The sequence below is a fragment of the Cydia fagiglandana genome, chromosome 14 (assembly GCF_963556715.1).
Source record: "Cydia fagiglandana chromosome 14, ilCydFagi1.1, whole genome shotgun sequence".
NCBI classification, from domain to species: domain Eukaryota; kingdom Metazoa; phylum Arthropoda; class Insecta; order Lepidoptera; family Tortricidae; genus Cydia; species Cydia fagiglandana.
Window position 1 is genome coordinate 8,980,269 of NC_085945.1, and position 23,846 is coordinate 9,004,114.

Here is a 23,846-nt window from a genome sequence, read left to right on the forward strand (position 1 = left end):
TAAACACCATCCAAATAACACCCGCACTGCATACGCAGATGCTATCAAAATCGTTGCAGAGTTTTCTTGGTCCAACACATCAACATTTAAATTGACATTTATTACCTATATTACCTACCTAGGTTGACTTTGGTAACGCTATTGGAATCATGGAAAGACAACTCAAAGCTGATGAAGACACATTCTTAGTGACTTTTATACATATAAGACAAGCGTAACAACAGTAATTGTATAATTATTTACCATCAACCTCGTTGTTATAAAATATAATTCGTCAGAAATCACGTTACTTTCATGAGAATCTCAAATATATTTTTTTATAATTTTAGAAGCGAGATTAAACAAATACATCTTTTTACATAAAATCAATATAGTATGTAAAATTAGATTAATATCAAAAAAATACCGTTACTTTTAAAGATACCAACAAAATATGGCGGAAAATATCATTTCGTAGCCCCAGCTCATCATTTGCGTCTTTGTACAGTGAAATGACGCCACAGATAGGCCGAATAATGACCTCTCATTCCCTCACGAGTCGCGACTGACAGTGACTAATACCCGAACTTCTCATGGCGTCCGATGTAAAGAATCGCATTTCCTTAGATACCCATGGGTTTTTGAGGAAATATGACTTTTTCTTTCACATTCAAGGGCCGTTCTCATGTTCCCTTTGTGAAAAATAAATCGCTTTTTGTGCATATTTTTGAGCTGGAGTTCAAAAAGTGTTTTACTTAAATAGATTGCTATAATACTGTATGTGTTTATATATCAAATATCCAGATCTTGACATTCATATCACACACACATATTTTTAGGCTTAAGCCTAAGCTTAAGGTACTTACTTAAGAGAAAAAAAACCTTATTTGTTAGTAGAGGGTAAAATAATTAGCAATGGATAGGTACCAATGAATGTACGATTATTTGTTTAACACCAGTTCACGAGAATGAAGAAATCTAAATGGGCATAGTAGGTATACATTATAATTTCTGGAAAAATTTCAAACGCCCATTTGTCTTTAAATTCAAGACTCCCGAATCTCCCGATCCTAATGTCTTAACGATTTGGGACACCCTGTGTCTTGATACCTGAATGTCACGGTCGGCGACGCAGTGTGAGTGAGGTACCTACATTTACATTTAAAAAAATTGAGCCCTTTACCTGCAGGGCTGTCACAACACCAACGCATCCTAGTAATAATTATAAACGTGAATTTAGCTAAATTTTAGTTTTTATATAGTTTTCATGTAAAATGATAATAAAGCGACTATTAGTATCATAATTTGAAGCTGTACCGTCATTTTCCATTCAGTAAAAGTGGGGTGAATCGCTGATGGTTAGTTTTATTAAAAATAGTAACTACAAATGTAATGAAAACGAATTGAATATTTCAATCGAGGATTGAATGAATAATTAAGATTATTAAAATATTTTACACCACAGCCATTTCAGCAGCATTCAAATGTATAAATGCCGTTCATGTTACCGATTTTTTGTCGCCCACGGCTAGACTCCGGCCTAGTTGTAACATTTAATTAAAACACGAAAGTGACTCGTAAACTATATCGCTTTGGGGTCAAGGTGAAAGTATGTGCTCACCGATTGTGACGCTACCGTAGCTTAATAATGTTATGCAATTTCTTTTACCGCTTCTTTGTGATAAACTGTGAGCTAACACATACGTGTTCTGATTTCAATTTTAAATTAGGAATTATTGAGCGATTAAATGCCGCTAACCCGAAACGGACGGACTATGATGTTCCGTATATGGGCCCGATTCGGATTTTGAAATATACATCTATTAGATATCTTTTAGACATCACCAAGATACGATAACGATATGTTTAAGATCTAACCTGTCAAATTTGACATTTGCGCGATTCTGGAGATACTCTTGAGCGATTTCCACAGGATATGACTTAGAGATCCAATTGACATCTAATAGATATCTTACTCTATCTAACGTAAAAGTGACATTGGTTGCCCGAATTGCGCTGCAAAAGAGAACTAGTTGATATCTAAACTATAACGTATCTAGAATGGATCTAGTACGTGTCGTCTCTTGTGAATATCTTGACGTTCGAATACGGCAGTAAGGCAACCAGGAGTGCTATTTTCCAGGATAGGATGTTTTTTTGTTATTTGACCGTTAGAATAATCTAACAAGGGTATCATAAGGAATATGGTGATATCACGGACAAAATTAGAATTACCTACAGCTATAATAAGCACTAAAATCTAAGCTAAACATATACATGTATACTATATCAAATAATAAAAACCCAGACGCAGCTTTTTAGAGCAAGTTGAAGAATGATAAGTCGCAGTGGAATTTCGTGGAATATATTTTATACATAAAATCAGATGACAGACGGTTGATTGTACAGACATTACAATAACAACGGTTTCATAGCAACCTACCAACACAAGTGAAAGGAACCGGAAAATAAGTGTGAGTCGGACTCGTCCACCGAGGGTTCCGTACTTTTTAGTACATATGTATCTGTTGTTACAGCGGCAACAGAAATACAACATCTGTGAAAATTTCAACTGTCTATAGCTATCACGGTTCTTGAGATACAGCCTGGTGACAGAAAGACGGACAGTGGAGTCTTAGTAATAGGTCCCGTTTTTACCCTTTGGGTACGGAACCCTAAAAAATCATCCTATCCTAAAACACGTGCACATCCTAACTTTTACTTGACAATAAGAAACTTTGACGGGGATTCCTGTCCAAGCTATTTCCGTATAAGGTTTTTTTAACACCACCATCTGCCGTATTCGAACTTCAAGCTATTCACAAGAGACGACACGTACTAGATCCATTCTAGATACGTTATAGTTTAGATATCAACTAGTTCTCTTTTGCAGCGCAATTCGGGCAACCAATGTCACTTTTACGTTAGATAGTGTAAGATATCTAGTTATTAGATGTGAATTGGATATTTAAGTCATATCCTGTGGAAATCGTTCAAGAGTATCTCCAAAATCGCGCAAATGTCAAATTTGACAGGTTAGATCTTAAACATATCGTTATCGTATCTTGGTGATGTCTAAAAGATATCTAATAGACGTCTATAATAACGTCAAAATCCGAATCGGGCCCCATGTCACGTAAATTTTTGATTTTATCCTTTGTCGTGCACCGTTGTCACTTAAAACATAGGAATCCCTCGAACTCAGCCTTTAAAAGGTTTTACACGGCGATGTTTTTTTAAAGCGACTTTTCACGAGCGACCGACCGCAGTATAATAGTAATGTGGCTTATGTGGCGTTTGAGGCGTAAAATACTTGTGAAAAGTATCATAATGCTTTCATTTAGTGAAATACGTGAACACTTGAACAGTGATTGACACATACTTGTGTTATATGTATCTCAAATAAAGGTAATAAAAATAAGAAATAGTATAAATGCGATATCACACGGTTTGTTATATTTTTTTAATAACACATAGGCAATATGCGGGAACAACGCCTAAGTGTTGGTCTCAGATATTTCCTATGTGTTGAAAATAGGTACTATGTTATGTATGTGTTAATCAGTAGTTTTTGGTAATTATTGTTCTTAAGAAAAGTGGTCTTAATTATTAGACGGTGACAACCCTAGCGATAACGCACACATCCATCTCATTGTTATAATAGGTGAACCATAACGACGATGCGTTGTGATTGTGACGGATATTATCTAAGTCGTGTTTTATTTTAAAAAGTTAACATTCATTTATGAAAACTATGAATAGCATTACCAGAGCGTGATTTGGACCCCGCGGTTTGGTGCGAACGATAATCAACCTAACCCTACTTTCATTAGAGTTCATTTTGGGTTGCGGTGGGAGAATATTTTGTTGTATAATGACGTTTTGTGGCGATATTTCAATTTCGGTTTCGATTTTGAATTGTAACCCAACATTAATAAAACCAAATAGACACAAACACATCTATCAAGAAATGTAGGATTGGTTTGTTCAATCAAATACCTACCTACATCCTACATACCAAATACCTACCTTCACCTTCCTCTACTACCTTCTTTTTAGAGATGGGCCGAATATGAACTTTACCGAATACAAATATTCGGTTCAGCTCATACCGAACCGAATATTAGGCCGAGGTCATGGCTCATACCGAACCGAATATTAGGCCGAATATTATGGCTCCTCTACACGATGAGCCAGCGCCGACCACTCCAAGGGACGCAGCCATTCGGTAGAATGAGATAGCAATATCACTTGCTCCCTCTAACGCATAAATGCGTCCCTTGGATTGGCGATTAGGTTGGGCTGAAACTGCCAAATGGCTCCTCTACACGATGGGCCAACGCCGGCCACTCCAACTCCGGCGTTGGCCCATCGGGTAGAGGAGCCATAAAACAAGTTCATTTAGGTCCACGGTCTGCTAACAAGCGGACGCCCTCAAAAAATGTTTTTTTCGGTAAATATTCGGCAGTTCTAACCGAACTTTTCGGACGAATACGAACATTGAAAAATATGCCGAATATCGAATAACACCGAATATTCGGTCTAGTTCTTTTATAGAGTTATTTATGTAACATAAATAATAATATTTTTTTATTTCATATACACTCAAAAGTAATTAAAATAGGTTACTAAGTATATTGAAATGTTCATAGAAATAAACATGTTTTAATTTATCTTAAGTTTACAAAATAATCGTGGTCTAATAATCACCATGAATTTTTACTAAATAATTTACAGTCCCTTCTTCATTTTGTAAAAGCACTCCGCCCTTGGCCAGCAATCCTTATGCCCCGTTCACATCTGTTCCAGTAGCATACCAGTCCAGTGATCGAATCCAGTGTTGGACTGGATCGAATAATTTACATTAATTCCAGTCATTTTCATGAGTGAATTTAAACTGAAGACTTAAAAAAACAATAGGTACGAAACGAATTCACTATCTACACCGGGTGTGGCCTGTAACGTGAGCAAATAATTAAAACATAGATTGTACTCCTCAAACGGTGACACTTTTGTTCAACAACTTTTAAAAATTATGAAGTATTTAGACTCCCTATTTTTCATACAAAATAAAAATTATTCTCAATGGACGCCATCGCCACGCCATATCATTGTGATTGACGTTGCTTGTTAAGCCTTAAACATAACAAAATTCGCAATACATTGCGTCTTTGAATAACCTTTAAAGTGTATAAAAAATCAAATTACAAGTTATTTTCAAAAGTCGCTGAACAAATGTTGATCAGTTTATGAGGAGTACAGCCTACAGTTAAATTTTTTGCTCATATTACAGGCCACACCCGGTATAAAGTTTAATCCAGCACTGGATTGGCTGTCTACAGCTACACTATTCCAGTGATACTGGATTGGGCGAGCTGTGGCCTATTTTATAAAGCTACAAGTTACAATTTACAAGCGGAAGTCTCTTTCTAACCCTATGTGTTAGAACGAGACTTCCGCTTGTAAATTGTAATTTGTAGCTTTATAAAATAGGCCACTGGAATCAAAAAGTAGACCATCATCTGGTCACTGGACTGGAATGTTCATTGGAATACCTCCGCTCTCAATATAAGTATAACTTAAAACTGCCTCTAGTCAATAATAAAACTTACGATAAAAGCACTTATATTACTGCCATTCGCGTCTTCAATCAGCTTCCAGATGAATTAAAAATGTTAGATGACATAGAGTTTTTGCGTAGTTTAAAAAAATGGCTTATTAAGAATGAATTCTATTCTCTCAAGGATTTCTTTGAATTATATTCTTCATGAATCATGTACTGTCTACTCTGTACATATAGATATAGAATTGAATAGAATAATATTTAATAATTTAATTTAATTTATTTATTTATTTAAACTGTATTGCACGAAAGAAAACTTATCGTACAAAGGGCGGACTTAATGCCGAGGCAGTCTCTACCAGTCAACCTCAAGGCAAAGCAGAGAGATTAATTATAAATATCAACATCAATAATTCATATATAAGCTATGTATGTGTATAATAGTTATGTGGTTTCTAGTTTTAAGTTAGTTTTAAGTGTCCATTGTATACCCGAGTTGGGTTACCGTTGAAACTCACATGTACTAAGTGCATAATACCTCTGTAACACGGTTGTACAATAAAGAACTATCTTATCTTATCTTATCTTATCTTATCTTATCTTATCTAATAAGGGTCGGTTGCACCAAACCGATTGTCACCGTTAAAGCCATAATTGTGTTTTTAGTTTTAAGATATATTTTGTAATAATAGCCTAGCGTTTTAAGGTATTCATCTATAGGCCAATAGTTGCCTGAAAATAAATGTTTTCATTCATTCATTCATTCAAAGCGTTCGCTAAATTTTTAGATGGGCAATTTTCTACTTCAGTGCCGTTTGACGTTAATCAGTCTGGTGAATGTGGTTGGTGCAACTGGGCCTAAGTGTATTCCATTGCCGGTTTACATTATAGTTCGTATCATTCACGATGACGCGCAGATTTCTCAAATCTAACCTTTAATAACATGACAATAAGAGTCAAGGCACGCGTCTTCGTGAATGAAACGATCAATATTCCAGTAACATTCCAGTTTTGGATTCGATCACTGGACTGGAATGCGAAATAGATGTGAACAGGGCATTATCCTTTTATTCCAATGCTGTTTAGGGAAAATCATTACAGATAGGGTGCAACAATGTGGAAAATTTTTGACATTTTTCCCGGGGAAACTAGATTAATGGCCGATGTAAAGTTTCGAGTTTATTACGGAGTGAAATTAATCTTTGCTGTTTTCGGGAAAGCGGCGAATTAGAAGCGTTAACAAATGAAGTCTAGAGGGGAAGCGATGACAGGCCATTTTACGACAATAACTGCCCTATTCGAACTTCAAGATATTCACAAGAGACGACACCTACTAGATCCATTCTAGATACGTTATAGTTTAGATATTAACTAGTTCTCTTTTGCAGCGCAATTCGGGCAACCAATGTCACTTTTACGTTAGATAGCGTGAGATATGTAGGTATTAGATGTGAATTGGATCTCTAAGTCATATCCTGAGGAAATCGTTCAAGAGTATCTCCAGAATCGCGCAAATGTCAAATTTGGCAGGTTAGATCTTAGAGGTTAGATATCGTTATCGTATCTTGGTGATGTCTAAAAGATATCTAATAGATGTCTATTTCAAAATCCGAATCGGGCCCTAAGGGCCAGTTGCACCAACCACAGTTTACAAACTGATCAACGTCACGCAGCAGAGATCTATGAAACTTTCCATAGGATAAAATTTAGCGAGCATTTTAACGGTGTCAGACGGTTTGGTGCAACCGACCTAAGGTATGTTTTGACTTTGAACCATGGTATGGTAATATACTCCGCCTGGTACTCTCTTCCCGTCTTTTCGTGGTCACGTGACTGACACAAGCCTACGTCATCATGTGACAGCGCTATATGATAATATGCGATAGCGCTATATAAAGTGGCAATGTTATTGTGACGTAGGCTTGTGTCACTCTGGGAAGAGAAGACCTTGTTTCAGTAGACTATGCTTTGAACTAAACCACTACCACCAGATTTGACATTGACAGATACGCTCGCGTCTAACTTACTTTCTATGCATCTCGCTCGTACTCGCATATTAGTGCAAGCGAGATGTATAGAAAGTAATTTACGGCGAGCGTATCTGTCAATGTCAAAACTGGTGGTAGCCGTACAAGTGCGTTCTGTATTGCACAGTCGCCATTAGATAAATCAGAGCGGCTGCGGTGCTCAAAAATATCAGAACACGCACTCACACGGCTCGGCCACGACATCGAGCGACTTGCGACGGCGGGAGCGATAACCATAGGTTGGAGCGAAAGGTCCGATCGCTGTGTCACGCTCCAACCTATGGTTATCGCTCCCGCCGTCGCAAGTCGCTCGATGTCGTGGCCGAGCCGTAATGAGACGTGTTCAGATATTTGTCAGCACCTTGGTCGCTCCGATATATCTGATGGCGACTGTACCATAAACTAGAGTTACTTTGATTGCGGGGTAACATTGGTCATCGGTTTTTGAGAAATAGGGAGTTGATTTTTGATCACGAGCTTAACAATTTTATGTTGTGTTTGGCAACCTTAACAGATGTCGTATATGATGAATGAAACGCTCAGTGACGAATTCCTCATAGTTTAAACGTTGATGATCAATGTCACCCCACGAATCAAAGTAACCCCAGTTTTGCGGTACTATTTTTGGTAAAAAGAGCGCAATATGTTATCTTGAAACTGGAGTTTGATGTGGTAGCCTACAATCTTTTTTGTTTTGCCTTAAAGTTGACTGGTAGGTAGAGAATGCCTCATACCAACAGCCAGCAGCATATGCGTGCTGACGTGCACGCACACTTTACGCAAGCGGTGTGCCGTCTCTCATAAGGATCTGTATACTACAACGCGCAAGTGCACTTCTACGCACACGCATTCGGTGTGCACAGGCCTTTAAGTTCGCCTTTTGTACATAAAGTTTTTCTTTTGTGCAATAAAGTTTAAATAAATACTGGGATTATTTTTAATAGATAATCCATTATACTCATATTCTGTACCTACATATATAGCTATAATATCATTGTTTAACGTTTCATAATGCGATATCTGTGTAGTCTGTGAGATGATATCACGACGGAGTGACCCAGGTTTAAGATACCCACTACCTACGTAATCCAAATAGGAAGGAAGGGATCGTGATAAGAACCGATAACGTTTAAGATTAAACTTACTTAAGGTGAAATCCACCCAGTTGAAGTGATAAGGTCATCAGAGGCCAGAGGGTCTAACGCGAACGCCGACGCGACGTGTTGCCTTTCTGTCGCACTTGTAAATTCGTACGTAAGTGTGACAGGGTAGTGTAACGGCCTGCTAGGCTTAGTCTAGTCGGTATAGTGACCCTGATGCTGAGTAATTATTATTCGTGGTACCTAGGGGCATTTGTTTAACTGTTCATCACATATATTTGTTCCTGAGTTGTGCCCGATTTATTTATCGTTATTAGGTAAATATCAATATTCATTCAGTGTCATTAGAAGAAGAAACAGCTTTTAAAACGTAGTAGAATTTTCTAAGTCTGAACTTATTTCGCCTTAATACTTCTAATCTCGACCCATTGTTTGCATAATATCCCTTATCACTGTGTTTACAATGTCAAAACAGCGTAACAGTTAAGTGTTTAATACTTATGCCTTTTTGTAAGTTAAGCTACGGCATGGCATGGCAGGTAACCACACCTTACCTACCTCACAGTGGTTCAGGCTTGCCAAGTGCCTATCTGTCAGACGTTTGTTTATGTTATTTTATATAAGTAAACCTGGCAAGTGCGAGTCGGACTCGCGCACGAAGGGTTCCGTACCATAATGCAAAAAACGGCAAAAAAAAACGGTCACCCATCCAAGTACTGACCCCGCCCGACGTTGCTTGACAACTAAAAATCACGTTTGTTGTATGGGAGCCCTACTTTAATCTTTATTTATTCCTGTTTTTAGTATTTATTGTTATAGCGGCAACAGAAATACATCATCTGTGAAAATTTCAACTGTCTAGCTATCACGGTTCGTGCGTTACCGCCTGGTGACAGACGGACGGACGGACGGACAGCAGAGTCTAAGTAATAGGGTCCCGTTTTACCCTTTGGGTACGGAGCCCTAAAAAAGAACTAAGGGGATAATTGACTTTGGTATACTAATATATCACAAGATTTTCATATCATTGCTCTAATCTAGTTAATACTTTGTCGGATGATGAAATCCCACAAAAACCTTTTTTCCACGGCTTTGTTTTGCAGTGATTTTTCAAAAGTAAAAAAGCGCTTTTTGATTTGCTTTTCGCGGACCAGCAAAGTAATATTTTGGTTTTAATTAATATGGATTTCCGCAAAGTAACGCCTGATTCTATTCACTAGGTATTTGAGACGTTTTGTATGAAATATGACTTATCCTGCAGTATTGCAGCGCGACATTGCTGCCGCGAATGTCAAAATCGATGCTGCTGCCCAGGTTTTTTGACATTTGCGGCATTTGAATCCGATCGATAAGTACCCCCAGCCCAGCCGCTTTGTTTTTGTTTTGCCTCCGCATTTCTTTCCAAATCGCAAAACCTGCAAGTGAACTCAACAAATCATTCGGACAGGCCCTAAATAATTACGAAGTGTAATAAAGTAATTAATTAGCTAAAACGCGCTTAGCACAGATCCTCTAATTAATCTTGTTTGCCGGCCTTGGCCTTTATTTCAATTCCCGCTAATCTACGAACCTTCGTCTTAGTAACTTTGTGAATATGACAATTGTTAACTACATATGAACTGAGGGAAATAAGCTAGTTTTCAAACTATACACTCGCATGAGGACCATTGGATAAGCAGTTTAAATTTAGAACGTATTGCCCGGGAATAAGGTAAACAATTGAATGCGTTTTCGAATGGATGCTACGTCTTTATGTTTGCTTGGGAAGTTCTACAAAACTTGATTATTTAGTAGGAGTAGTTTTAATCTTTCATTATGGCGTCACAGTTGCATTTGTCATACTAACTTTATGTGACGTTTTTGCCGATTTCATAATCATTGAAAGTGCCAAAACATGTTTAACATAAACATTGTTGTTTAAGTTCATTTACGCAAAATAAGATTTCACGACTGCTGTGAAACGATTCATTAGTGGAGATTACAATACCACCACCCTGATGCATAAAAATATTAGAGGTTGGTAGATAATTTTTGGGGCGTTGTTTTTAATGCTGCATGTACTAAGATCATGGAATCGCTTTGAAGCCGTTAAGCGTCAGCAGCTTCGAAGCGAGATCAAAAGGACGCCTTTAGGCGTCACCGGCATCGAGGGATTTTCTTTGTTGAATCAATTCCTGAGTTTCCTGACACATGTGACTCTGCTACTTCGTATAATTGTGTTGTTTTACCTGTAACAAATACGAGCTGAATTATTTTGCTGTCTAGCTTGCCGGCTTTTACATATCATTTGTCTCAGCTGGGGGGGATTTATTGATTGTTATTATATGTGACCAAATAGTTGACAGGTAGACATTTCGTGTTATTTTTTAGTAAGTTCAGTTGTAGATATTTTTTGTACAATATATGTACCTATATGATCTAGAATTTAGACGCCTCTAACTTTTTCATATTCTTTCTCATTACTCGTGTAAGTATAGGTACCTACCCAACCATGTATGTATTAGTTACTTTCTTCAATTGAATACATACTTTATATCGACGAACATTCATATATTCAGCTTTTCGACTAGGGCTTAGACTTCTAAATTAACTTCAAATGAATAGGACGACCTTCGACCCCAGACAAAAATCACGCATACATCGAAGTTATTACGTGTTCTAAGTTCATTGCACATACCTAAGCTTAGTACACACGCACCGTGGCAGTGGAAATACTCAGAAAAAAATAATTAAACGGGCATGGCATGGGCATATACGTTTATATAAAAAAAAATACACAATTTTAATTTATGCTAGAGAAATACTACATTATTTACTTATCTTAAAAAGCGGACTCGCTAGTTAGACCAAAGGTTTCCATCTTGTTCGCGCCGAGCATTAAAATAATTTCATGCCCTGTCTACATTTTTTGGTGATGAAATAACAAGAAAGTATGTGAGTTAATAAAGTTTGCCCCCCTTTGCCATCGTTACGCCCTGATAGTAAGGGTGTGAACATCCCCTGTTTAAAACTACAGTAGAACCTCGATTATCCGAGTTAATTAAGACCGAGACTAAAAATCAAAAGTTCGTATAACCGTAATGTGTTTTTTGGGATGGGAGATTGGGAGCAAACAAAACAACTTTTTACATACAAACAGTACAGTATATATTACAATTTCACGTACAAAAACGTTGAAATATAAAGTACCTGAAAGAAGTCGAATGATTTTTTGATCAAATCGGCAATTTTTAATTGATTAACGGGTGCAGCGTTCAGATGATTAAGAGTTCGGATAAAGTAAGTAATTCAGTATTTTTTTTTCTAGCCTACTTGGTGTCCCACTGCAGGACAAAGGCCTCCCCTCGTTTTTTCCACTCGACCCTGTCATCGGCATTCAGTATATGGATACTGTAAAAGTTTGTATAATCGAGGTTCTACTGTACCTAGATAGATACACAGAACTATTCTTGCAGGACCTTTCCCTACAGGACGTTTCCTTGTTATTTTATGTTATAAAGTAAGTAATTCAGTATATGGATACTGTAAAAGTTTGTATAATCGAGGTTCTACTGTACCTAGATACAGAACTATTCTTGCAGGACCTTTCCCTACAGGACGTTTCCTTGTTATTTTATGTTATAAAGTAAGTAATTCAGTATATGGATACTGTAAAAGTTTGTATAATCGAGGTTCTACTGTACCTAGATACACAACTATTCTAGCAGGACCCTACAGGACGTTTCTACTACAGGCTACAGGACTTCACATGCACACCCTTTGATCATCGGGATGCGGAGTAATTGAGTCTCGGTTCATCTTTGATCTCACAGGCGAATACGTATGGCGTTCTAAGGCGCTAAGGAGTTTTAGTTTAGTGCCATAGAATTACGCAACTCCTCGTGAGCCTTTAAAATATGAGACAGTATATAATTTATTTTGTATTATAAATCCAATTATACTATCTAAAGGATGACTCACGTTTGACCGGGCCGTGTCCGGGCCGGAGCTTCCGGCGCTTACTTTTCTATGACATGACAGTCGATCACGTGATGCTTTCCATAGAAAACGATGCGCCGGAAGCTCCGGCCCGGACACGGCCCGGTCTAACGTGAGTCATCCTTAATAGTTAACTACGATACCGATTATGCCCCTTTAACGGATCACAACTATTTTAGTTAGTCTATAATTACTCGTATATATAGGTACTAGTAGTGGCGCGTTGATTATATTACACCTAGTTTATCAAATCACTCGAGCAGTTTAATTCCCCATAGTAATTTAAGTGCTATTGTAATATAAATGCAAACAATAAATAATTACGTCTTGTAATCCGTTTTAGAGATGGCGTATTAATGTCACTTATTGGTCAGCAACATAAGGACATGTCACGATCCTCAGCATTGAGGGAACGACTGATGATGATGATATAGGTACTTGTGCAAAGTTGCACGGTTTAACGGTATACACCTGCCCTAAAATTGTGCCCTTTAGGACAAAAGACTGTGAATTATTCCGAATCACCGACTCAGTCTGGAGGCCGATTGTTTTTACAATTTGATAAGGTTTTAATCTTATTTTGAGACCAATAAGTGAGATCGAAAGGCATCAGGCTTCAGAAAGGCATTGCTGATTGCATTTCATAACAATCGTAAGCACCAATCAGTGTTACAGATGTAGTGCATAATTATATCCCATCGTATTTTCACGGAAACGTACGAACGTGTCTTGCTATTTCAGTCAGTCTCGGCACAAAAAGGCCTGCAAGGTTGACTGAAGTAGCGTGACGAATACGAACGTTTCCGAGAAAATACGATGGAAAACAATTACGCAATACATCTGTTAGCTTAGCGGCTAACTCTATTGGCTGTTCGGTCGGTGCTCGCCGGCTCAAGGTCACAATAAGATGAAAATCATATATAAAATTGTTGAGCCATAATCGGCCTTCTGTTACGTAGGTAGCAAGTTCAAGAAAACCATTTATCCGCTGACGCGTTACTCGCTTTCAATTACCCGAGAAAATCGTGAATATACGACTTTTCTTATTGAAATTTTACAGTTTTTTTGGGTTTATCGTACCGATCTACCGATATTGTCTACCTTACAGACAGTTTTATCTTACAGGCTATTCATATAAGAAAGGGACATGCGGGTTTTTAGTTTTTAGGCGTTTACATTCTGTCGTTCGAACGGTAGCGCATCGAAATTCTATTTGACTATAGGTATGGTCGCCATTAGATATTATTGGAGCAGCCAGCGTGTTCATAAATATCTGAACACGCCTCTACAAAGTACAAGCACAGTAAGTCCACATGACTTCACTAGTTTAAACTGCGTCAGCTAAAATGCAGCCACATATGCCTTAGTCTTAGACATACGAGTATATGTTGCCTTTCCGAGATTCCATCCCGTAGATTCCGCATTAAGTATAAATCAAATACGGTTTCTTGTGTTGTGGCTATATGCACTCTTAAGGTACCGTTCGAATTCAGTCTACATCAACAGTGTTGATGCATTGTTTCGTTGACATTTGTTGGGACGTCAGTCTTTCCGTGACCACAGCTGGTGCAACTCAGCTGAAACGTCGGAATTAAACGTAAAAACAATGAAATTATATCGCGGTAGACCCGTTTGTGTAATTGAATATGTGAACAAAACGCGAGAGTTTAAAGATAGTGCTGATGCGGCAATTTTACGGACAGCATTTGCTGCCGTATATGTCAAAAGCCCAGACAGCAACATCCATTTTGACATTTGCGGCAACAATGAATTCAGCAGTTATATCGTGCTGCAATACTACTGCAGTAATGCAGCCGACTGCAGTGCACGCGCGAATTATTAAATGATCATCATCATAATTTAAGAGCATGGCTCTTGTCGGTGGAGTATGCGCCAGTTTTCGCGGTCCTCGGCCAGGTTCTTTAGGTCCCTGTAAGACACGACATTTGCTTTTGCTTTTAGTTGTGATTAAATGATATCATTTAGATATCAAAATATTGTACGTTCGAATTGACCTTACGCTCTAGTACAATATTTAATTAGTATAATAAAAGTTCCTATGCGTACGCTAGTCTTATAAGAGCCATCCCACACTAGCGTCTTCTGAGCGTCGCCGTCTAGTCTCTATGGAAAAAGCCGTCGCTGCGTAGTTGCGCCGACGTTGCTTCGAAAAGTAGCCATTAACTTGACTGGACGCTGACGCTAGGGAGACGCTAGTGTCCTAAGCTCTATCTAGTGTAGTGTAGTCACCTACTACAAGCACAAAACGTCGGAAGCACCTCGTATTTTGCAGTAAACTACGACTTTAGACTCCGCAAAATTTTCCAGACATATATATCACTGAGACGTGGGATTTACGACGCTCGCCTTTACGCTGTACTGTACGCAGGTAAATCTATAATGTTTCTTTTATGTAACGTCGTACGAGTGTGTCTGGGGCTTAAGGTTAAAAATAGATAATCGTGATGCTGGGAGTTGAAACCAAGCATTGTTTTTAGGGTTCCGTACCCAAAGGGTAAAACGGGACCCTATTACTAAGATTCTGCTGTCCGTCCGTCCGTCCGTCCGCCCGTCCGTCTGTCATCAGGCTATATCTCACGAACCGTCATAGCTAGACAGTTGAAATTTTCTCAGATGATGTATTTCTGTTGCCGCTATAACAACAAATATTAAAAACAGAATAAAATAAAGATTTAAGTGGGGCTCCCACACAATAAACGTGATTTTTGACCGAATTACGGGCGGGGTCAGTACTTGGATGGATGACCGTTTTTTTTTTGCCTTTTTCGCATTATGGTACGGAACCCTTCGTGCGACTCGCACTGGCCCGGTTTTTTCATAGGCGGGTTTAATTCGTTTAGACGTCTTCGTAAATTATACAATACAATAAAAGGTATTTTTTCTTTCTACACGACTTCCCAAAAAAAAAGAGTGTATTCTTTTCAGCGTTCATGGTTGTATGTATGTGAGTTTCTTTATTCCACCATAACTTCTGAATGCCTTAACCGATTTAGATGTATGATATATTTATGTCTCAAGTACTGAAAAAATGTATCCCGCCATTCGGAAAAAATTGCTTCAGATTCCTTTAATTTCCGATGCCTACAGGAAAGACGCCAACAGGTTAAGCATACTATAAAATATGTATGTCCTGAAAGCGCATCAATCCCAAACCAGCAAAACAGTTAACACACTACGAGTATTAAAACCAGATGGTTTGCAAGATTGCAATAGTACCTCAGTTTGATGTTCGTATGATAAACCACAATAGCGTAACCACATACAAGCACAGAACTTACCGAGTTACCACATTAGATGCCCTTGCCGTGTACTGACTACAATATATGTACTATGTAGCTCCTGCCCGCGGCTTCGTCTGATTTATTAAAACTAATGTAATTCCTTTACCTCAAACTATCTCCATAGCAAAAATCATCTAAATCGGTTCAGCGGCTTAAGCGTGAAGAGGTAACAGACAGGCAGAGAGTTACTTTCGCGTTTATAATATCAGTAGCGATGTCAGTGGCTTACAGATGATTGATATATGTCATATATGAGTGGTCAAGATACCTACTCAAAAATATCTCAACGTGCACTTTTTGAAAGTGCGGCCTGATATAGGGAAATGATGGCGACTGTACGAAAGTATCTGCTAGGTATTTAGTTCTGCTACACATTGTTTTCTTAGATTGTTTCCTACACTATTACTGTAAGTTTTTTATGTTACTTATACCTAAGTGAGTAAACGAGCAGACGAGCCGCCAGATGGGAAGCGGTCACCGTCGCCTGTGCAACATGGAAGGAGCTATTTATAGTACTTCGCTGACTTGAGAACATTGAATAAATCTAATGTACTTCTTTATTTAAGATATACTCGTATATCGCAGCGCGAAGGAAAATACCTCGGGAGGTAACTTTATTCTACATTATTTAAGTTCAGAGAAGAAACAAGTGATATGCCCGCTTATTCTTGGTGTTCTGGGTTCTGGGGTTTGATTTACAAACCCTACAATATGCAAACGTATTGCAAATAGGTACCTAAATGCTAAACCGTGAAACAATGATAACAGTTAATGTAACATATGTATTTCTAGTCTAATTATAAAAGAGGAAAAATACATTATCCTAAGCAAAACAGCTAACGTTTGTGGTGTTAGTTACTGTGTTAGTGTACGTTTTTTCCATCATCATGGTGTAAAGAAGCGTCTAACCTCGCAAACGTATCACCCCAGTGTACATAAACGCAGTAGGTACGCTATGCAAACGCGGTATAGACAGACAGACGGCTAGACGTCGAGACAGGGGGTCTGCGGTCCACTAATGAAATCACTGGGGGACCAGACTGCGTTGCAATTTGTGGCGGTTCGATAATGTCTTTTAGAATTGATGAGTGTTAATGAGTTTATGTTCCTGTAGTTGTTTAAATGGAATCAATACAAGAGATTTGCTTCTGAATTTAAAATTGGAAAATATTTATGTATTGACCGCCAGTAAGTTTTTCTAGTTCTCAAAAGTTTCTGCTTGATAACTACGACGGGTAAACAAACTTGGCTACATTTTTTTTTCAGCACACCAACGCGAGGAAAATAGTAGGTACATTCGAAATCAAATCCAAATGAACACTATCAAATATTTTTCATTTAAAATTATCTTAAAAGTGAACTACACCAGCCCACATGAGAAAACAACTCGGCATCTAATGGCTCTTCTACACAATGGGCCAGCGCCGGCCACTCCAAAGGACGCAGCCATACGGTAGAATGAGATAGTAATATCACTTGCTCTAATGCATAAATGCGTCCCTTGGAGTGGTTGGCCCATCGTGTAGAGGAGCCATAACAGGTAATTACCTCATTTGCTACTTATGTGGATGTGGATATAATGCAATTTTCATCTCAGCGGCTCGAACAAGAGTCCTGCGCCCTAAGCTACTTAAAAACGTGAGCAAAATGCGATTTCAAAGTTATTTACATCTAAAAATATCAAACTTTGATCTCTTATTGTATAAATAACTATTTATTTATCAGTTTTTGACGAATAAAGAGTCTGGTGTGGTGAAAAAGATTAGAACATGCTCAAACTATTCGCTACAAGTCGTCCCAGTGCAAATGAATGAAACGCTCTGCATATGCATAGTGATTTCCATTTCAAATGCGAGCGCGATAAATTCCCGCTCTTCGCTGCAACTCTCTTTGTTAACTAAAGATAGGACAAATTTAATTTGACGAAGAAAATACGCTCTTTGCTTTTCATATACTTAGCATTTCTCTTATTTCTAAGCTAGCAGTTCTGAGAAGTGAACATAAGTTCGGATTTCATTTAGCATTTTATGGCTCCTCTACACGATGGGCCAGCGCCGGCCACTCCAAGGGACGCAGCCATACGGTTTATTTTTTTATAACTATTATTATTGTTGTAGGTCCTCGCTTTCAATTCGGGCGGCCTATAACTATTATTACTTCGTTTCATTAGTTTTTATGAATGTATTATTATGCAGTTTATTTAGGTATATAAAAATTATGAATATAATTATATATGTATATATATTGGGCACTTTATTTACGTAATTATATAACATGTTATATCTGTTTATGTGTTATAATTTTTTTTAAGTGTGTTTATTATTTAACTTATGATTTTTTCGAACGATGTATTTGTTATTTCTTTTTCTATTATTTTAGATATATCATACGGGTCTATTTGATGTAGTTCACAGAGAAACTCGTGGTCACAGCGGAAGTATGAATATTGAAGAATGAGATAGCAATATCACTTGCTCCCTCTAACGCATAAATGCGTCCCTTGGAGTGGCCGGCGCTGGCCCATCGTGTAAACGAGCCATTAAGCTTAGGTACTTTGGCCCTCCGAAGACACAACACTGACCTTGTGTTGTGTCTCTGGGGGTCTAGCCAAAAGAGAGGTTTAGATGAGCAAGAACTTGCATGCAATACACTGATTTAAACTTTCACGATTTTATCGCGACTTAATCGCGTAAAAATAAGTTTTGAATTTACCTGAACAATGAGCAAAGAGCTGTAACCAAAAATCAATTTTGTGTCACTTTAGATTGTTTTTGGTAAGAAAATGAGAATGCCTTATACAATTATACATATGTACATTTATTTGTATAAGGCCCACTTGCACCATTCCACTAACCCAGGGTTAACTGGTTAAACCTTGAATAACCATGGTTGCCAGTACAATTTGACACTGGGTTGACGGTTAAACCGCTTAACCCCGGGTTAGTGGGATGGTGCAAGTGGGCCTAGGTAACACAGTCAAAGAAAGCCCGCATAGTCCTCCTTTGTCGTAGTCCGGTCTACATTATTTAGGGTCAATAAATACGGGTAAGTGTCGCTACGGGTTAAGTGTAACTGACCTTCACACCGGGGCCTATTTACACATTGATTAACCCCTTACTGCATGTAATAAAAAATATTTGTTTAAATTTGGTCTAATAAATTACTCCTATACAACGCAATCATTAAAGCCATCTGAACCTATGGGATCCAACTATGGGGAACTGCTAGCGACAGTAACATAATGTGTCTTCAAATAGCACAGAACGCCATCCTTCGTGTGATTGCCAATGCACCCTGGTTCACTCGTAACGATGAAGTACACGACTATCTCAATATGCCCACCATAAAGGAAGAGATCAAAAAATTCACTAACAATTACATTGAGCGCTTAGCAAAGCATCCTAATCCACTGGCTTCAAAATTACTGGAGAAGACTGAAACAGAGCAAATACTTAAAAGGAAGCACATTGTGCAATATGAGAGTAGTGGTTAAGTGAGACGATGGTCTCCAAAACCCAAAATTAATACCTATATACAGCAAAACTGATTATAGTCGATACCGACTGATGGCAGTTCAAAACAGAAAAAAAAAGTCTTTAATAGGCATAGCTGTCAATAGAGTTCAATAGGTAGGTATCACATCCGCCATATACGAGTATAGAGTCAGATCAAGAAAAGTCTACAGCGGATTTGATAGCCCACGCAGTGCACATGTTATTTTAAACGTCAAACTTCTATGAAACAATGACGTATAAATAACACACTGCGTGGACTATCAAATCCGCTGCAGACTATTTTTGGCCGACTCTAGCGTTGTATGCGGTAGGTAAGGGGTTAATAGAGTTTAGTGCAAAGGTCATATATTTGCCACTAAACGAAAGTAATAAGCAGCAAATGTATGGGCTCGCAATAAACACTAACCTATGTGTAAACGGGCCCCAATACACTTATCCCAAACTCACACTCATCCTTATTGACTATATGCTAAAATCTGTCTTTCCATCAGGCTAGACCAGCGGTTCACAATCTTTTTTTTTGACGGAACCCTTTTGGAAAGCGAAATACTTGATGGTACCATTGTACGTAAAATTTAACCTAACCCTGCATAAAATTTTTCGAGGCGTCTAACTAAAGCATAGTGTTCTAAATTCTTGCGGAACTCCTGCAGGGGTGTCGCGGAACCCTAGGGTTCCGCGGAACACACTTAGAGTATGGCTAGATTGGCTAGGCTAGACATTTATACCTTCAATATACACACACTTACAAAACCTTACCTACTCAAGCTTTTTGAACGTTTAGCGTCAAAGCTCAAACGCTCAATACAGTTCCGTCCAGACTCTAGCGGCATTCGAAGCTTCAAAAACTGATCTTGATTTAATATTCATCTCATTGGCTCTCGCTCATAATTCTTGGTCCAAGCGAGTTATTAAGAGTAACGTCAAACCGATATAAGTTTTTCGAAGTCAGAAAGCCAACCGAGTAAAAATATTCACAGTCACAGCTGACCGTCGCGTCGTCGCGTTTTTGTGCAAGACAAATGGGGTCTTTGTAGTCCAGCAGGCCTACCGCGAACCACGTTCGACGTGCTGCCTCCCTGTCACACTTACGTACGAATTTACACGCGCGACAGAGAGGCAACACGTCGAACTTGGTTCGCGGTAGGCCCTCAGACACTAAGTGAATGAGGGACGTTAATAGCTTTTAGTTATAAACCGATACCGCTAGGGTGGGGACACGGGCAGTCAATCAACGTTATAATATCTATGTAAAGTTAAGCAACGTCGGGAGGGGTCAGTACTTGGATGGGTGACCGTTTTCTTTTTGCTTTTTTTTGTTTTTTTTTTTTGCATTATGGTACGGAACCCTTCGTGCGCGAGTCCGACTCGCACTTGCCCGGTTTTTTACTATGTTGTGGGATGTCATACAACGTTATATAACTTTATATAACAGCCATTGTGGGCCCACCAAGATAGAGGCTTCTCCAAAAGGTTTTTTTCACGTCCCTGATTGGATGTCTTCATGTTCTTTTACTAGCGATGCATAGCGGAACCAATAAGACATAAAACGTTTGACGTGCCCGCCGCTTTAACGACGCTGGAGCGATCGGACTGTACAAAATGGTCACAATTTGACCTATTTTGCCATCACTGGCAGTGATGCATGCTTTTAGTGAGGTCAAAATCAGATTAAATTACGATTCAATTGTGACGTGTAAGTTCGAATGCTGCTACCTAATTAACCACTTGACCGTCCGACGATAGCATAGTATCTGAAAAAAATATGCTCTTAACCGTCCGCGGGAACCTTACTATCCAAAGGGGTGGAAGAAAGATTTGATTTCAGAGCCATCTAACGAAATATTTCGGCATTATTTACTAATTCTCTTGATGCGACAACGTAGCCTAACTAAATAGTTAGCTCTAAAAAAATTGATGGCAGTGTAGTTATAATTATTGTAGAAAGTTGTGAATGTGCTGCGCGGGGCGTGCGTCGCTAAAAAAACCCGGACGGTTGACAGGAAAACAGTCTCGCGGGCCGGACGGTTGAGTGGTTAAAAACGAAATATCTATGTAGGTAAATCTAAAGATGGCCCCTGGGGCACAGTGCCGAGGATGCTGGCAGCATTTCCTCGCTGAATCGCAATGCTTATTCGTTGAACGAGGAAGATGGCAGCCCTTTTGTCCCCAGAGATATCTCACATTAGTTACCTATAAGGAGAAATTTTCATGACAAAAATGTGGCTTTCCGTCAGAAAAGTGTCCATACGCGCCATGTACATATGCAGGACCCTTTTCTAATGGAAAGCCACAAATGATGAAAATCAACTGGGCACGTCGAGGGTTACATCAAACTCATTTTCAGACAAGGGGAGTATTAACCCCGCCGCCGCCGCGCGTGTGTGGTCCACTTAAACCATGTTTACACACTTGACATCCATTTTAACGATAAACATAAACATTAACAGACCTCTCTAGCAACGCGGCTATAAATGTTTAATGCAATGCAGTACAGTCGCCATCAGATATATCGGTGCGGCCGATGTGTTCAGAAATATCTGAACGCGCACTCTAGCGGCTTGACAATAGAGGCGTGTTTCAGATATTTGTGAGCACCTTGGCCGCTCTGGTGTATCTGATGGCGACTGTACAAATTGATATATTTATTTAGCAACGTTTATTTAATAGCCAGATAGTTAAAGTTTTAATTGAGTTTGAGTTTCATTTTTTAGGTTTCATTGTATTCCAATCGTGATGAAACTTTCTCACTGAAATTAAATGTAGCATTTATATTTAATTGTAAGATACCTACCTTATGTCGAATTCATCCATTACTCAATTTAGGGTTTCAATTCTATCTCCGGGTTTCCATCTATAGCTTGGTACCTAACGTCCTAAATTTAATTAAGATTAGAGTTTGCGAACTTTCATTAGGCCTTTGTGTCGTTATCTCTACAAATCGATAAACCGAAAACTTAGACAAATACCTATTTCAAAATAGCCCGGTTAATATCGTCGGGTGACAAGCAAAAGTCACTAACTAACACCATTGAAATTATTGGACAATAAACCGTGTTACAAGTGTAATAAAGTGCATTGTTACTTTAATTTTTTAATAGTACTTAGTGACTTTTGCTTGTCACCCGACGATATGCTCTTATATGATTTATTACTTTATCAGTATCTGGTGGGTAGGTGATATGGTTAAAGAGCCATTTTTAGATTTATTTTGTTACATTTATATTGTATGAGATAAATTGTATCTTTAAATACTTGTTTGTTTACCGACAATTTACTTATTTGTATCTAATACCTATAAACGAGCAATTTTTGTATATATAATTATTTATATTTGTATTATGTCTATTTCGGGGATCCCGGAAACGGCCGTAATAATTTAGATGGAATTTCGGGGGCGGAAAATCGATCTAGCTAGGTCTTATCTCTGGGAAACGCATTTTTGAGTTTTTTTTTTCGAGCAAAGCTCGGTCTAACAGATATTACTTAATAGATAATGTCGATGTCGTGATATTTATACGCGTGAAATCATTATTGTCACTTATTAATATATTAATTTACGGTCATACATACGAACATGTCTTTTTTTCATGATATGTACTGCAAATGAGCGGACAAATCGCCTGATGACGATAAGCAATCACGGTCTGTGACACCAGAAGGGTTGCAAATGCGTTGCCGGGTATAAATATGAAACGAGGGGGTGGTTATATGTTTGACGCCAATGTCCGTCTGTCTGTGGCATCTAAACTCTCCAACGAATGGACCGATTTGCACTTTTTTAAATGTGAAAGCGAGTTTTCTTACATTGGTTTTTAGCTATGTTTGTTTGTTATAACAATGGATCCAGCAGTTTGAAGATTATCAGCTCGTTACCAAAATACATATTTGACATAATGTTTTTTTTTTGGCATAAAGGCGAGGGGAGGCCTAGGCTATATGCCAAAGTTTTTGATTATTTTTATTTAATAAGTAGTTTTCGATGTAGGTATTACGAATAAACTTTTAAAATAGCGGCCCAGAGTTCAGAACTGTAAATAAATTATTCAATTCAATCTGGACGATAAAATCGATCTCGATGGCATTCCAGTATACAAAATGTTTGAATAAAAAAATGCCCATTCAACAACTGCGCTGATTTTTAATCCAAACACCCGGAAATGCAAAAACGGAACGTACGAAATCTGACGCTCGAAAAAATTAAAAAGTAAAAATTTCAAGCGGCGAGTTGGGTAAAACAAAATGGCGGACAACTGGACATCTGGGACCGGCGGGAAGTGCGTTCCGGACGAGAGGACGTGTAGCGATGGAAATGCAGTCGGCCGTGCACGTTTCAACGGATTCTGTGAACTGATGTATAGGTTCCTGAATGCGTTTCGTTT

General features: G+C 38.5%; 1 protein-coding gene across 1 annotated transcript in view; it reads right to left on the reverse strand.

The window, feature by feature from the left end:
• Positions 1-23,846, reverse strand: part of LOC134670708 (brain tumor protein) — a 502,486-nt gene that overhangs the window by 240,423 nt on the left and 238,217 nt on the right. The window lies entirely within an intron of this gene.